We start from the raw sequence: 17,510 nt of genomic DNA on the forward strand, positions 1-17,510 counted from the left end.
ATGATTTTTTACTAACTTGCACTTAGCTAACCAAAGCTAAGATTTATGCCATAAAGAGTTACAAAACGTAAGTAAATTTCACTTAAATTCTTAAGAAACTCATAGAACTGATCTGAGGTCTGAGAGTTTCAAGAAGTTGTTGATTACTAATAATGTACAGACAGATGATTAGATGCTCCAGTCTCAGTGCATTTTCCAGAGTGATAATGCAACCCATATATTCTGAAATGGCAGCATCTGAAGAAGACTGATCCTCTTTTGCAGAAAGAATAGAATCTTATCTCCAGGGAGAAATGTAATAGCAAGAAAAACCAACAGAGGCATATGCTTGGTTGGGGAATTGTCGGGATTCATGTCATAAGAGTTCTTTAGAACCTGGAGCCACATCCATTCATTAACAGAGCTTTGCAAAATACAACCTCTGTTGTGAACACATGATATTTTGTTCTCTTCTAAGAGCTTCCATTAATTTAACGGAGCTGAGATTTCACCCTTATTGGACAGGGAAAGATACTAGAATGAGAAAAAATATATGGCTATACCTTTCAAACCCCATGGTTTCTCAAATACTCAGAGATTCTTTCATAGACATGAAAGTAAACAATAAAGACAAAGGAAGTAAGATCTTTGGTGGTTTTTTTTTTTTTTTTTAATTTTTATGTAACTGAGTCATAAAAATGAGCTTCCTCATCTTCGTTTTTAGAAGAGAAGGGGGAGGAAGAGGAGAAGGAAAGGAAGACAGTTTCACATGGTTATTAATGTCCTTTCACTTCAAAAAAGGAACAGACAAGGCTCTACATTATTTGTTGGCTAGGCTGTCTACTTACAATGACTACAGGAGACAAACTTGGATCACTCTTTAGTTTTCAGGCTAGTCTGTTATGGCTAAAGAAAGCAATGGTGAAGACACATTTTCTAAATATATTATTTGAGTGCAAAAAGAGATGATTCCAGTTATTCTATTTAGCCACCGCTAGCCACTATGGAACTAAACCAGACATACAGAAGTAGTAACTTCCTGAATGCCAGGTTCTGACGAAGCTTCTTATTTAAAAAAAAAACCACCATGCCCACAGGTGAGAAGACTCTGAGTCTTTTTGATTCATTGTACGTATCTAATAGAGGATGAGTTTGTGGAATTCATGGCACTTCAGTGGTAAATGTTAGGCTTCAGCAACTGGAATCTCTCATGAGACAGTTAATCATCATCTCTAAATTGGAGGTATCATTACAAAAATTAATGACAATGACAAAAAGTGGAAAGTTTGGAAAGGAAGGAAATTCCCTCCTTTAGGTTGCAGGCCAGCTACCTAAGATGAGTGGAATTCTGCATTTATCATGTTCTTCTGATTTCCTCCTTAATGTCACAATTTTTCTTGATGACTGGGAGTGCAAGCAGAAAAACTCAGAATCTGGCAATGTCAGACCTCTTTCCCTTTCACTCTCCTATAAAGCATTATGCATAAAAAGGATGTTTAAACTAACTCATGCTCAAAACATCTTTGGTTCTACCTTAATACTTTAAAATCTCGCCCACTTTCGTAAGGTCTTGAAGAGATAAAGTATTGGAATAAACAATTATGACAGACGGAGCGTGACAATCAAACCTGAAGAAAGTACTTTATGTGCTGCTGTTTTACTGATTTAATGCATTATTTTCGTATTGTCAAGTTCTCTAATTGAATTTGCAAATGATGATATACCTGTAATATCTGTGAATAAAGTAGAGAAATGTTCCTGATACAGATTATCTCTCGAAATAAGCGTTTCACTTATACAGTCATTAGGATAGGATCACAATTTAACGCTATTTTAATATTATTTATTACTTTACACCACTCTATCAGGTCTGATCCTGAAGTGGTTCGTTTGCTTGTTTCGCCTTTCAGAAAGCAGTTGGGATAACAATGGGCTGTAAAAAGCCAATTTCCTGTCCTTCATGCTGCGGACTGTCTGACTCCGATCTCTCATACTAGGCTGCACTAAAGCAGGCCCTAGCACACCCTTTGCTAGACAACGCGTTGCAAATCTTTGTTACAGAGCTGCATGAATGTTTATAGCTTTATTTACTGCACAAGGTTTCATGGTCAAATCTTTGCTGCGTTTATTGAAGAAGGAGAATGTGGGCAAGCTGCATGCATCTACAATGAGTATATTAAGCTGTGGGTAGTTTCTTGTGATGGTTACATTCCAGATCATAAAGAAAAAAACAATAAAGATCAGTACTAGAGTTGTGAGTGCTGAGGAGTCATTCTTGACTTCAATTCTGTATCACTTTCTAATGTGTCCTTTTCCTCTATACTACAGAAACTTTGTCATTAGAGGCAATTTCTTGATATTTAAGAAAAATAAGAAAATAATATTTAGAGGAAGAAGCAGGCATATCTGAAGGCTCTTTTCTGCTGAAAATTGGAGAAGACAGAATCACGATTCTGTTGAACAAAATCTGCATGCCTACAAGACTAGAAGTGCAGCGATACAGTAAAATATAGGTTTGGGATTTAAAGAAGTTTCCTGAGTGTTGTCAGGCTGAACAAACACATATGCACCTTGAAAGCAAGGATTTATTGCTTTTGAAGTATTTTCTTTTCTTTACTCAGCATCACTCCATCTAATTGGTCTACAAGATGTACCTGCATGCGTTGTTGTTTTGAAATTCCGGGAGGGGAAATAACCTTGCTGATATGTTTCAATCCATTAGGCATTAGAGCCTAACTGAAGAATGGCCAGTCTCATTATGGTCAGCCTTGTGGCTAGCCTTCTTTCTCTTTCTTCCCTCATTTCCTTTCTATTGTGGAAGAACACAATAGAAGCTTCACAAAGAGGAAAGTGATTGTAGTATTTAGGGTGGACCAAATACTAATTCAAGACCAAAGAGGACATTCACACAAATAGCAAGATATTAAAGTAATGCTTTTAACTAAAAATATCTCTGCTTGCCCTAGATGTACCGTGTAGCAATAGTCCATGATAAACCTTTTTCCCAGTTAAATAATTCTTTATAAATAATGTTCTGAAACATATTTTCAAATGTAACAGCTTAGCAGGTTGCTCTTTATAAGCCTATCTCACCTACCTTTCTCACCCTTTTTATCCTAATCCCAGGTTGTTCTTGGATGCCAAACAGTGGAAAACTGTTTGTCTAAAAGCAGCAATGGAAGATGTGGGCTGATGGCTCAGTAGCTTTGCTAACCTTTTTACAAATTCCTCTGCTTACTCAGGTCAAAATGTTTGGATTATATGGAAGGCCTGCAGTTGTCTAGAGTGCTGCTATAGCTAGCTAAGTTATTTTGCTAAACTATTTCCTGTTTTCAAGTTATTTAATTCAAGATTATTCGGGCCATCTTTATTCTTCTCTGCAGAAGACAAACTCATATTAATCAAATCTAGAATTATTTTGCTAACTGTAAGGCATGCATGAGCATCAAACACTTTGTCAGTGATGTCTTCCGTTAACCTTTTCTATGACAAGCTTCGGAATTTGAGACTAGAAAGATTTGCTCAGACTTTTTCTTTATGTAAGTGTGTGTGTTAGCCTCTAATGAAGTGTGAAATCTTGCTGACTGTATAAGAAAGTCACGAGGAATCTATCACGTGTAATAAAGACAGGGCTTCTGGCTGCAAGAATAAATCAGTACAACAGCAATATAGGAGGGAGACGCAGATGTGATTTGGTATGGAGTCGGGGTGGCTGCAGGGGACTCTAAGATATTTAGGTCATAAGAAGAAAAAGGATTTTGCTGTAGGTAAACAGGACCTTAATCTCTTCCCAGCTAATGATAGAGTCGCTTTGATGCACAGACAATGTTTATATGGAGAAATTATACACTGCAGTTCTTCTTACCTACTCATGTATGCCCCTACAAGTTTTGTTAGTTGGTTTGTAAACAACTGAATGGTCCCATTGTAGTTGCCACCATGGGAAAGCACATGTGTGAGTTAATTAGAACAAGCTTGGTATGCCTCAGCTCCTGCTGCTGCTGTGATCCAAGCAGCAAAAATATGGTTGTTGGAAGTATTAATGAGTAAGTATTTTATATGAATTTAATGAGATTCTCGTTTTTTCTTGTTTAATTTATTTCGTTTTTCCTCTTTCATTTTTCCCCTATAGGAAGCATACGTGATTCCCCAACAGTTTTAACAAGTATTGTATAAGAAAACAAGATTGTGTTAAACAAATATTTGTGTAGTAGAAACTATAGGGAGCCCAGCAACACCTATCAGCCATCACCCCAACAGCCATCAGATCACTACTGCCATCAGTTAGCAATTCTCGCTGCCTCACACCTCAAAACTTTTGATCTGATTTTTTCCTTAGACGTTTAATATTAAAAGTCGCCCTGAACTTAATTTTATTATCTTTTAAAACCTCTAAAAATGAAAGAGCAATTTTAAAAGGAACTTCAAACAAAATAATATCCAAAGCAGTATCAGTTTTTAAGACTGTTGCTCTCAAATAAAAGCTGAAGCATTCAGAAACCGAAGTGTTAACTGGCTAAGATCACATAGTTAAAAGAAAAAAGACTCTACTTCAGAGTAACAGCTGCTTCTGCTCTGTTGTCTATATGTTTTTCATAATTTGGGAGAAAGATTTTATCACTTTGTGCTGTAAGAATTTTGTAGGTGGGCAGATGACAATTTAACAGAGCAGAAGAAGCTGCTGGCTTGGTGCAGTGTCAGAACTGAGCTGCACTCATCTGCTAACTCTCAATGAGTTTGTTTTCTAACACGGGACAGTGCAGTGCCAAAGCTATGGCACAATTTAAGTGCAACTGGGAAGGAGGTACAAAAGAGATGCAAAATTATCTGAAACTACACAACATATATGCTGAGAATTATTGCCTTTTAATCAAAGACAGTGCCTGAGATTTGACAAAATGGAAGCAGTCTGTAATGAAAGCAGTCTCTTTAGCATTTGTTGTTCTGTAAATGACTTTTTAAAATCAAAGTTAATACTGTAGATTAAATTTTAAAAAGTATTTCTTTGGTGAATGTGGACGTATTGAGAGGGGGTCAAGGAACCTTTTCTTCAGTCTGAGTACATTATCAGACAAACCTATATGGCCTCATGCTGTGACTGGAAAGCAGATAAGGTCTTTGCCATCTGTTCTGAAGGTCCTGAGTTTAATTCTCCATGGGAGTCAGTACATGGTGCTGGTAGGAGGGAAGGAGTTCGTTTGGGGAACTGCTTATCTTTTGTTTGGAGAAAAAACAATTTTTACATAAGATTATTTAAATCAGAAGAGATTTTTGACTCAGTTCTAAACTTTCCAGAGGTTTTCCACTTGACTGTAAACTGATTTAAAAAATTCTCATTAAAAAAAAAAAAAAAGACTATAGTAGACAATGATATTTCTCAAAGGTTTGCTTTTATGTTATTATTTGAGCTGAGAAGCAATGTATTAACATTGCGTTTATATTTTATTCATGCTCACAGATTTTAAATCTGTACTACTTTCTGGAACATAATGATGTAATGAGGATCAAGCTCTGGTCAGACAAAAATAACAATATTCTGATATCTGAAAGGGAAAGAATATACTTGTGATACAGCAGCAACTGGCAATACTCTTTAAAAATCTCTTTTTTAAAAAAAAAATTGCTTCTTTTTAGTTAAGAGCTCTTTTTTTTTTTATGAACTTTTGCTAAAGAATTTTATACTCCCATTTCTTTTCTTCCAAGTAAGAAACAAATGTAGGACGCTGTGCTCTTTGTGTCTTTTCTATCTCCTCTTTTCTACCAAAGATATTTTAAACAGATGAACACAGATGTCAGTCATTCAGGGCTACCACCTGCTGAATTTTTCAAGTAGGTCATGTGAGGATTCAGTTAAAGCCACACCAAATATGCTGTTTTCTTATTATATTTCTACTTTTGTCATTGGATACATAGCTATATCTTTAACAAATATATGTATGTGTTAAAGGTTTTGCACTTGTGTGCAAGGACTTGGCACTGACTGGGTATTTTAGGAGCTTTTTTTTAATTAAAAAAACATCCTTTTCAGTCAAAGTTATAGTTATGAAACCTTCAGAAAAGAGGCAAGAAAGCAATGTGGATGAGCTCTTGGAGGAATGGGAGATGCGGTGGCAAAGTCTACAGAGTCCAAAGTTACACAGCTGTTTCATTCAAGCTGGGTATGCAGAGAACAGAGGAGCTCTGTGTCATTAAATGGGATCTCTCAAGAAAGGGAAGGAGACCATGAGGACAGAGCAATGCAAGTAGGAATTATGAGTCTGCTGTTCTTGCTGACAGGGGCTGATGTGAGACATGGAGAGAGATTTGAGGTGAGGCAATGTGAAGAAGCTGGAGATCCTGGGGAATAGTGAACCACAGAGGATGACAGACTGCAGAGAGGTTTTGTACAACTTTAAAGTTCTGTTTCTCGTGGATGCTTCTCAACAGGTAATTCTTTTGTCTATGGAGGCTGCTGTGTAGGCATAGCTCCTACAGGGACCAGGTACTAACCTTAAGCCACAGTCACTGGTACCTGCAGTCTGCGCCTGTACAGCTTTGCTTTCAGGTAAGCAGACTGCACTCCAAGAGCAGCGATAGCTAGGGTTACGAGGTAGGTTGTTGGGAGAGTTATTTGGCTTTACTTCTACATAGTATTGTGAAGCTTTTCATTGAGGAAACATCACAAAAGAGATACCTAAAATGTGAGGTCTAAAAACTCACACTGTATATGTATATATAGATTTCACTCTAGTTTTTCTATGTTAGGTTTTTAAATTCAGATTATCTGGTGGGTTTTGGGGGGCTCATGTGTGTGGAGTAGCTGAAGCACCATTACTATAACAATGTATTAAAAAGTTGTTGGAATGATTTTTTTGAAGTATGCTTTCAATTTAGTCTCTTTACAATATTATTTCTGTTGATTTTGATCCTAAATAACAAATTAATGTTTGGTAATAATAGTATTCAGACTTACAGAATTGTGCAAAGTTTTTCTTTATGGAAAAAAAAAAAAAAAGGCCAAATATATATATTTTAAAGGAATAAATTGAAATAAAGGACCAATGACCTTGTAGTCTAATAGCAAGGTCTATTCCTGTAATCAGGAGTGACTTTGTCTAGCAGGAGCTTCCAGAAGCCAAGAAAACTTGAATGCTCTTGTTCCCATCTGGATTTAAAGTCCTAGGATTTATGATTTTAACTTAGCTGCTTATAGAAACGTTGTCCTTGTGTATTAAAAAAGTGTGATAAAGGGCGAAATTGTCTCCAAGTTTAGCTATGTCCCTAAGTTTTTTATTACAATGCAAATTGAGGGCATAGATGTTTTTGAAAATACATTAAAACACCTAATACAGCTCAAAAGGAAAAGTCCGACTGAAACATTTGACAGAACTGTGTATAAAGAATATAAACACTATTACTGGAAGAGTTATTGTTTTCTAAAAGCATGTATTTTACTTAATTGCAGGAAAATAAATTAGTTAGTAATTTATAACTAACTATAAGTTTGTAGGATAAATTATTCCATGGATTTAAACTTTCAGTTTAAACAGCCAGATTTCCAGCTTGTATCATTTCTGGCATGAGCTCTACCAATACAGAACTTTATAAGTTATATAAACACTAACAATTTAATTTGCAATATATTTTAATATAGCATTATTATCCCATTAAGTAGAAAAGCTTTGACATAAGTTAAGGGTGTAACAAGAAAAGCTCCCTCAAATTAGAATGTAAAGCATCTCTACTTACACTGCTTTAATTTTTACTTAAGGAAGGTAAGAAATTAAGGCAGCAGAGAGTCATTATGGTGGTGTGGGTAGCACACCCATCTGTGCATATTTGCAGCTGTGTGCCCTCACAGGTGGATTTATTTATTCTTTCTTGCTGATGTGTGGAAGACAGATGTGCTGTAACTAAATACTACAGCTGCCTAAAGAGCTGGGCAAACTCTCTGTACTGTTCAGATGTGAAGTGACATGAAAATTTTCTTATTACAGTTTTTCAATAAAACAGAGCAAGTAACAATGGCAGGAATCTAGTATGAGTTTTGGGTCTGGGTTTTTTGAAATAGTCATTGTCAAATAATATTCATAACTCCAAAAAATTGGATGCGATGTGGCAAATACTTTCAGTTAAAATGAATATTTCTGAAGCATCCGGGTTGTTTTGTCTGCATATGTGAAAAGTCTAGCTTGAGATATTCAAGAGGTACTGTTTGTGTAAGCTCAAGTGCTAGCACACTGACTGGGAGCATGTGAGAAAGGCCTATATTCCCCCTTTGGATGGTAAGAAAAAGGGTTTCCTCTCTTCCAGGCAAGTGCCTAAAGCTGTTGAGCATTTTGAGATTGAGCTCTCATGGAAAGATGCTCATCAGGCCAAGGGAAGGAATGATTTGCATTGTGGTATGAATAACACCTTATAAAAATGAAGCATTTTATCTGAGGTCTGTGTCTCTGGACTGATGTCAGACCATTTGTCCCATTCCTCAACTCTTGCATGACCTTTTGAATAATGGCAAAAGAATACTGGTATGGCTCCAGTTTTCTGACGTTGATTCAAGTTATTAAAAAGTGACAGTCAGAAAATAAAAACAATCATTAGATGAAATCCTCTGAGAAACTCTTCTGGGACCCCTGTGTGGAATTCCAATACGTTTATTCAGCATGTGTTTATTTGACGTACGCTCTTACTGGTGCACTGCAAAGAAATTCATTCTCTCTGTATTTCAGATGGAGTATTTCATCCTTCCTCCTAGATATAAAGCACTAATGCTCTGAATTGACCTTCCCATCCCTTTGTGCCATTAAACATTTTTTTGTTCTGCTTTGGTCACTGCCAAATATACATGCTTTCTTGATCTCAGTTTTCTTTATCAATTTTGCCTAAATTGATAACTTTAATTTCTATGGATCTTCTGCTTGTTTATCTTTTTCCTTGTATTTGTTGGACTTTTCTAGTTCACAGTAGGGCAGCTTTGACCAGAAGTGCTGGAAGTGCCTGATGGCTGTGTTGTTCTCCTGGGAGAGTGAGGCCTTCCAAATCAGACTGATGATGCACATGAGCTGCAAGTAACTTTTGGCTGTCAGATATAGCCACAGAACAGTCTGAAATTACTGGTTAAACACTCCCCTGGCTAACCTCAGCATAAGATCCATCACATATAGCAGAAGGCCAAAGAGGAGGTCTCTGGCCAGCAAATCACTCAGTCAGGCTGGGCTTCAAGGCATGGTGCTGAGAAGCATAACCCACGTGCTGACCAAGCGACTGACAAAGGAGAAGGCCATGCTGAAAAGCAGCCTGACGTTGATCAGTACATGAGGTTGAAGAGTATTTAACAGTATTTCATGTTAAGCCTGTGATATTTAGACTGGAAAGCTGATGAGAAGCTGAAGATAGTCCCGTTGACTATCACTTACAAAGAGTTGCCTGACACACCAATACTTGTCCCTCTCATTTTGAAGATTTGAGTCTTTGCCTTCCCTAATTCTCAGACTCAAACCTTGTGCTCCTTCAAACATTTGTTACCAATATATCTATTTCTTTATGCTCTTCTGTTTTATACGACGGGATAATTAAGGATTTTGAATTTACTAGAATCAGTGCGTACGTTTCTGCACGATAAAGGACACTCAGCAGTTCTCTTTACCCACATTCAAACCAAGGATAGGAAATGATCAGTGATCAGCACTGTCCTTGTGAACCTTAGTAAGCGTTGATTACCATGCAGATGAAATACATCCTGGTGTCAGCCTCTGAATTCAAATCACTTTATTGTCTGGTTTATGGCAACAATATGAGAATAAGTCAGGAAGTCTGATACTGATATGAGTACATATCATAACAGACCAAAAAAAAAGTCTTTGTTGTAAATGCAGAAGCAACAGTGATTTTATACTTTTCTAGAAAAAGTTACCAACAGAATATGATAAAACTAGAGATAGTTTCATTTGGTGGGATCAGGGAGCGCTTTGAAAGTGGAACTATTTAGCGTGGAAGAGAGGAGACATTAAATGAATGTCTTTTTATTGTACAGCTGGCATTATAAAATGGCTTTGTAGTTTACTGTTTTGTGCCATGTGGTCCATTTCTTTCTTTAGATGCTACGGGGACCTGTGTTCTCAAGTATCCTCACGGTTTAATGAAAGTTTCTGTCATTTTAGGGGGAGGAGATAAAGGAGAGGACCACAAACAGGCCTCCTGACAGCACCTGCTGTAGAACGAAAGAGTCTGGGAAAACATACTTGTCAGACATGAAATAAAAGCCATCAGAAGAAACCTGATACAGTAAGGATTACTTTTTCATATCTCGAGACTTGGATAAGAGCACGAAACATACTATTTTGCCTTTTCAATCACAAAGCTGTATTCTGGAAGTTGTCTGAACTTCTGTCAGAGAAAAAACAACAACAACAACAACAAAATAACAAAAGGGCTCAGGTCTACCATATATTGTGGGGCTGTTGTATTTTCGGGTTTAATGTCAGGATTTGGTTGCAAGTTTGGAATTTTATTAGTCTCTTTTTATTACTTGAGACAGTAAAAGAGGGCAAGCCATGTGCATTGAAAACTTCTGATGTCTGGTCGCTAGGATTTTTGAAGTCTTTTATCAAGGCAAGTGGACAATAATACTGATTATTTTAGATTGTGTGATGGATTTTGCATGACAATGCTTGCAGTCATGAAAATTTCCTTGAACTCTAGTGTTTTATCTATTGGCTGGAGATTTCTGAGCTCCATACCTGAATATAAAAGGCTCTTTTAGCCAAAAGTAAATTCTGTGTTTAAATTTGGCAGACTACATTTTGATAAATGAAAAATATTTGTCAGTACTTTCAAGGATCTTCTATAATTCAAATTTTTGTTGTTTAAACCCAAGCCATAAGTTTCAGATCTTCACACAGGCATTTTCTCTGTATCAAATGATACGGTGGAGAAAGGAGGAATGTACACTTTGTGCATATTCAGCAGATATTTGTAACATTACAATAATCATATGTGAAGAGAAAATTGTTTCATGAACTTAAATGCCTAAGTTGATTTGAAATTATGAATTCAATGTTCTCTATAATTGTCAAAACGCATATGGACAAGCATGACCCTACTATAAATCCTGTAGTGTTTCAGGATAGATCAAGTGAGCACTAATAAGGAAACTTTATTTTTTTTCTGGAATAAAATAACAAAATAAATAAGCATATTCTGAACCATTCATCACTAAAATCTGTATTTTATGCACACATGACTACATTTTTGAGCTGCTTCAGTCGTCTATGCCATTTTATATTAAGTGCTTTCTAATTAGAATTACGGTTCAATTACTTGACATTTTTCCCAAGAACAGCTTCTGCACCAGAAAGAGGAACAAGAAAACACCTGTTCGTTAGAGAATTTAGTCCTATCCTGTAGCATCAGAAAAAAAGTTTTTTGAAGATGATGTAGTTGATGATGCTTCTTGCTCCAGACCAAATCTTCTTTGCATGAAAAGCATTCTACATCACATTAACAATCAGACCCTGAATGTCCATATGAAGGGTTCTTTTTAGCACTGGCTGAATGATTTACCAAATCATTTTTTGTTTCTCATTTGGAAACCCGGAGTACTTCACTATGTACCATGTTTTTTGATGAAAATGTAGTAAAATATATTACTATTTTGGAACAACTCCTCTGTAGTAATGAAGAGATGTACAAATGCTGTGATAAGCATTCTTGTCTGACCAGCATAATTCAATTTGTGTAAGTAGTCAAATTTCACATTGCATTTGCAAAATCCCATTTAAGCAATTTAATTAAGGTTGAATTTTCTACTTGGGCAGATATCAACTACAGTCACATAAGTCTGGCCACACAGTCATGTAAGAACAGTCATGATACTGCTTTGTTCAGTCTGTGGTCTGAAAACCTTTAGACTGCATTAGCAGTAGACCATTTCTAAGCCTGAAAATCCTACTTTGAATGGGCTTCATATAGGGGTTGAGAAGATCAGCTTCTGAAGCTCTTAGCAGCTTGGGACAGTAAAACCTAATGCACTGATAGATCAGAGTATGAGCAGATCTAGCTCATGACTATCTGCATCTTACTGCACACAAATGGGAGAGTACAGCAATAATGCTGGGGTTGCAATCAGCAGAGTGAGTACTGCAGTGCTGTATAACTATTATCCTGAAATCATAGGATCATAGAATGGCTTGGGTTGGAAGATCATCAAGTTCTAACCCTCCTGCTACAGGCAGGGCTACCAACCCCCGGATCTGGTACTAGACCAGGCTCCATCCAACCTGGTCTTGAACACCTCCAGGTATTCAGGTGAAATAAGATGTCAGCTATGCTGCTGGGTGCAATTTCTTGTTTAAATAGAGAAACAAAGATTTTTTTGCATAACCGTGTTTAATTCTAATGATATAAATGTGTTGTTCTGAATGCTAAACATCTCTAAGTCTGGTCATAGATTAGCCATAAGCAAAGTGATATTCTTTCATATTGAGTCTTCTGATTGCTTTACAGATATTTTTGCTTCTTAAATAGCAGAAAGGAGCTAAAACACAAGTGAGAGTATGATCTGCTTCCTTTTGTATCAGAAATGATCCAAGGCATGATAACAGTTTTTGATGTGAAAACTTGTATGGCATTCTTTTTAAGAAAATAAGTTCTGGCAAAACTTAAGAAACATCACCCTAGTGTGTCCTAAAATTCAACTGATTGTGGCACTTTCTCCAGCCATCTGTGCCACATTTTTGTGCTAGTCACCACCTGTATTTCAGTCTGGATATAACTGATAGCTGATGAAAGTATCATACTTTGCTTGGCAAGAGCAGCTTTAAGCAGATAGTGTTTGCAAGGCATTGTAAGATTCTGGATAAAAAATGTCAGTTGGAAGTTCAAAACAGTGACATCCACTTCTTCACTGAAGCCTTCAATTGGAAATGCCTCAAGTTATAGTAGTTGCTCTCATTTTTATATGTGGATATATAAACAAGACATTATTTTCAGGACTGATGAATGTTATTCCTAAATTGACAGAGCACCACAACTATGTATGATCCTCAGTCTGATTGAGCCTCATAAACGTTTAAAATAAGAATGACAGTGGTGCCTCTCTAAGGTGCAATACAGAGCTCATCACCTAAGGAAAAGAGGGGTCTTTAACTCTCTCTGGGTCTTCATGGGTCAGAGGCTCTTGAAAATCCAAATCATATTAATTAAAAATAATGATTGGATCTGGAGTTCCAAGCGTCTACAGTGGAAAAACCTTCAGGAATTAGAAAAAAAGTTTTATATCCTTTATGCTCTTTTGACTCTTGTTCCCAAGATTAACGAGTTCAACTAGAGTTGAAGAACTTGTTCAACATTGCAGTCTCCAGAAGTTTACATTTCAACAAACATAAAATATGAACAAAGGAGACAAACAAAAAGAACAGAGAAAGGAAGGATATGGCTTCAAACAAACGATCCAATATAAGTCAAAATACAGCTAAAGAAAGAGAGGAAGAATAAATCCTTTAAATAAGCAGTATTAGCCACAAAGCCCCAAATGAACATGAAAAAAAAAAACCCACAACAAAAAAAAATCCAGGAATTGTTCATAAAAACTCATACTCTCCTCTGGAAGTGACATATTGCTGAGCATAGTGAAGCTCTGTAGTCTCTCTTTTGCCTAATTGTAATCCCAATATGATTTGTAATGCTTGTCATGCCTTGAAGCACTCGCAGACATTAATGGCCCTGAATATCCTTAACCTGGGATGCCAGCCATACACCCTGTGCCCAAAGGGCCTCAGGACTGCATTTAAGCTCAGACCTGGGCTGTCAGTGCTTTTCTATATTATTCTAAGTGCCTATGTTTCTATCTGATTGCTCATCTCACCTCATCCCCAGGCCAGACCTGAGGCTTACAGGTACTTTGTTGCTAGCTCTTTCTGGAGCAGGCCCTTTTGCTTCACGTAATAGCCTTACTTCCACTCTTGCCACAGGCTGCTCTCCCCTGGTGTGCCTAGTTAAACCCTATTTCCAATACCAATACCAATAACGGTTTTGCCTGTTCTATTGTTGTGCTGTGGGACTGTGCTCCAGCCAGCATGGATGTGGTTTTTCTTTGGGTCTCTCACAGCTCCTGCCTTGTCCTCTCTTGTGGAGCAGCCCTGCTTGTGCTGCTGGAAGTACTAAGCAATAGGGCGACTGGCATGCTGAGACACAAAATGTGGCAAGTGATGATCTCCAATCTGTTCCTCTGGAGCTTCGAAACATAAAGTGTTTTCAAGGTCTAGATTTTCAGGGAGAAGTGTTTTTTCAAAACAACCTCTTTTACTGCAGAAGATTCAGCTCTTGGGAAGAGATGAACACCCTTTATATGATTCAAGCTTTCAACTAGAAAATACTACATGTACCAGAAACTTGTGCTGCTGGAAAGGTTACGTTAGGAATTATGCTCATTTTGTAGGAGACTTGTAAACTTCGTGCACTGAAATTAGAGCTCTCACAAAAGCGTTATTCCCTTCAGAATGAAATTACCATTCTGTGTCCAATTCTGTCCAACTTGACGGAGTACTCAGCAGAGAAATTGTAAGGCTGGGAGCAGAATTTCTAGAATCTCTGTGTTTGTCAGGTAGGCTATTGGCGTGAGAAGTCCACATAAGCTCCTCAGTACTCTGCTGGAGTGAGTGAGTATGTGAGCTGATGGGAAGCACAAACTAGGATTTGAAAACAGCTTAATCTGGCAGAAATTCATTAAAACTGAAACATCTCTGGGAAACATTTAGACATTAATGGATAGGCAAACTGAGAATAGAAAAATGTTCAACAAAAATAGCAGTGTTGTTGTTTTCCTCTCCAGTTGGCTCTACTGGTAATTCTCCTTGCATACCACGTAGTAGTATTTGGTATGGTTCCATGTGGTTGTTTTTTTGGCTTGGGGTTTTTGGTTATTTTTAAATTCCTTTGCTAAGAAATGTGGTTCGTTATATACAGAAAACAGCATTAAAATAAGCTGCAGTATTAATCACTCAGGAGTTAAGAAAGAATTAAGATTGTTGAGGCCACTGTAGTTCAATCCCCATGTACATTATGAGATACTCTTTAATTACATTATCTCATTCTTTGTTTTCCCACAGGGCCCTGCCTCATTCAGAGTGCGGGATGAACAGTGCTTGGAATGAATCGGCACAATGAAGTGAAAGAGGCTGTTGTTTGCAGGACTCATGGCAGTTGTTGAGGAAGTTGGAATATGTGTTTTGAATGAGTTGGGATGTCAAGAAAAGAAAGGATGATCCTGTAGCTGAGGCAACTGTGTTTCCCAGGAGAAATGAGTTTCTGTCACTGCCTTTGCCAAAAAGATTCTGTGAGGTACTGTTTTGGGGGAGAAAGGACAAAACTTTTCTCAGGTATCCACTAACTGTGAACACATCATTTTCCTAGAAATCTGGGGGTATGGATCCATTTTCTCTATGACCCACTATCAAACAAAATGTTGAGCTCAATGCGCAGTGTTTTTCATTCTTACACTTTGATGAAAATGTATGCCATCGTAATTAAAAACTATCTTACAAGAGAGCTGTATAGATGTTTTGTGCTTTCTGTACTGCATATTCTGATCTCCCAAAATAGCAACCATGCTAACAGAGTTATCTATTTACAGAGTTAGCATTTAGTTAGTTGTTAAATAAAAAACTACAAGTAGTGACTAACAATAACAAATTTTATTTTTTACATGGAGGGTGGTGAGGCACTGGAACAGGTTGCCCAAGGAGGCTGTGGATGCCCCATCACTGGAGGCATTCAAGGCCAGGCTGTATGTGGCTCTGGGCAGCCTGGTCTGGTGGTTGGCGACCCTGCACGTAGCAGGGAGTTGAAAGGAGATGATCACTGTGGTCCTTTTCAACCCAGGCCATTCTATGATTCAATGATTAGATAAGAAGACTGAACAGCAGTACAAACTACTTAACACTCTAATTAAAGGTTTCCTAATTTGTGATGGTAGTCTGTATTTATCTTTGATGCTCAGCTGTATATCCTCCTGTAGTAGTTGCAAAATGTTTATGAAGGATGTATTCTCCTTTACGATGTTTTGAAATCAACTTAGTTTATTTTCAGCAGTAAGTAACTATTTTAAAGTCAGGGCCTCAATGAAACTGATCTATCAGCTTTCGCATATTCTACTTGGATCTAATCTGTTCTCCTTGTATCTTAGAGTAGTTGTTCTTTCCTTCTAAAACTTATTTTTAGGCATTGATTTAGCTGCAGTGATCTGGCCAGAATTAATCTTCCCTTCTTCTAGAATGAAGTAGAAATAATCCAATTGGCCTCTGCTCCTGTGTAAGTGGGTTTTACTTCATAGGGGACTAATCAATGAAGTGTAAGTTCCAAACTGTACTCAGAATTTGGGCTGCAAGCAGCAGTCAGCTCAGACAAAACATTGCTAAAATGTGAATTTTTCTCTGCATCATACTATCATAAAACCAACTAAAACGTTTTTTCTTCTCTCAGGCATCTTCAAACTCCATCATCTTTTTCAATAATCACAGAATTGTAGGGGCTGGGAGGGACTTCTAGAGATTGTCTGGTCCAACCCCCCTGCCAAAGCAGACCCCCTACAGCAGGCTGGACAGGTAGGCGTCCAGGCAGGCCTTGAATGTCTCCAGACAAGGAGAATCCACAACTTCCCTGGGCAAATGGGGAAGATCCTCAGTTCCTCAAGCATTAATTTTCAGTCCTCGCGCTTTTTTAACTAAACTGAACATCATTGTTGTTTTACGGTGAAGAGAATAATGTAAGATTGCTAAGATTTTACTCTCACTTCTCAGTGGTTGATCACTTAGCGAATACTCCCATATTCTCCTCAGCTATGATGTAGTGAAAAGTAATGGCAATACATTAGTAGTCTAAAAATGCATTTTTGCAGGGGAAAATCTGACTTAGTTCTGCGTTTAGCTGTTTGTTTGAGGGATTCAGATATTAAAAACTTCTTTTCAGTGAAGAGTTTGGATTTTGGATTTGTTTTTATTACAACAGAACAGTGAAGTGAGCATTAATGAAAATGAAACTCTGACATGATTCTGCATGGTTTTGGGTTTTTTTTAGTCATAAAAGGTTATCTTGCTTCGTAAGTAGCTATTCATCTAGAATGTAGGTAAAATCATAAGTTCATATCGGATGTTTTTATTTGATATTTTACTCAGAGCAATCAATTCTAGACCAGGATAATAAAACCTGAGCTTTATGAGAATATTCCAGGGCTGATGAGGGTCCATCTGTATGTGGCTGCGACTGTGGAAGTGTGCATACTCAGTGCAGATGGAAGTGGAATGTCTCAGCAGTGCAACTACCCTGAGCTGTGGAGGAATAAATCAAGCTGAGACAGGGAGGCTCCCAGCCAGGGGTGCTTTCATAAAAGCACAGCCATAGTCAGTGCCGTGCTTTTTGATGTAGCTTAAATCACAGTCTCCTCCAAAGCAAGGATATTAGGTCTAGAGAGTAGAGAATGACTTTTGGAAGGCCAGTTAAGTCATGTAGCTTACTCTGGCTTATACCTGACATTGTGAGCTTCTATTAACCTTGTA

General features: G+C 37.5%; 1 long non-coding RNA gene across 1 annotated transcript; it reads left to right on the plus strand.

Annotated features, from left to right (window-relative positions):
- The first annotated feature begins 6,221 nt into the window (after positions 1-6,221).
- LOC116216610 (uncharacterized) lies at positions 6,222-15,569 on the plus strand. The gene is made up of 3 exons (XR_004159732.2): positions 6,222-6,405; positions 10,119-10,242; positions 15,066-15,569. It is a non-coding gene; the product is annotated as an uncharacterized LOC116216610 (long non-coding RNA).
- The last annotated feature ends 1,941 nt before the right edge of the window (positions 15,570-17,510 follow it).

This window comes from Meleagris gallopavo, chromosome 4, assembly GCF_905368555.1.
Source record: "Meleagris gallopavo chromosome 4, MGAL_WU_HG_1.1, whole genome shotgun sequence".
Taxonomy (NCBI): Eukaryota; Metazoa; Chordata; class Aves; order Galliformes; family Phasianidae; genus Meleagris; species Meleagris gallopavo.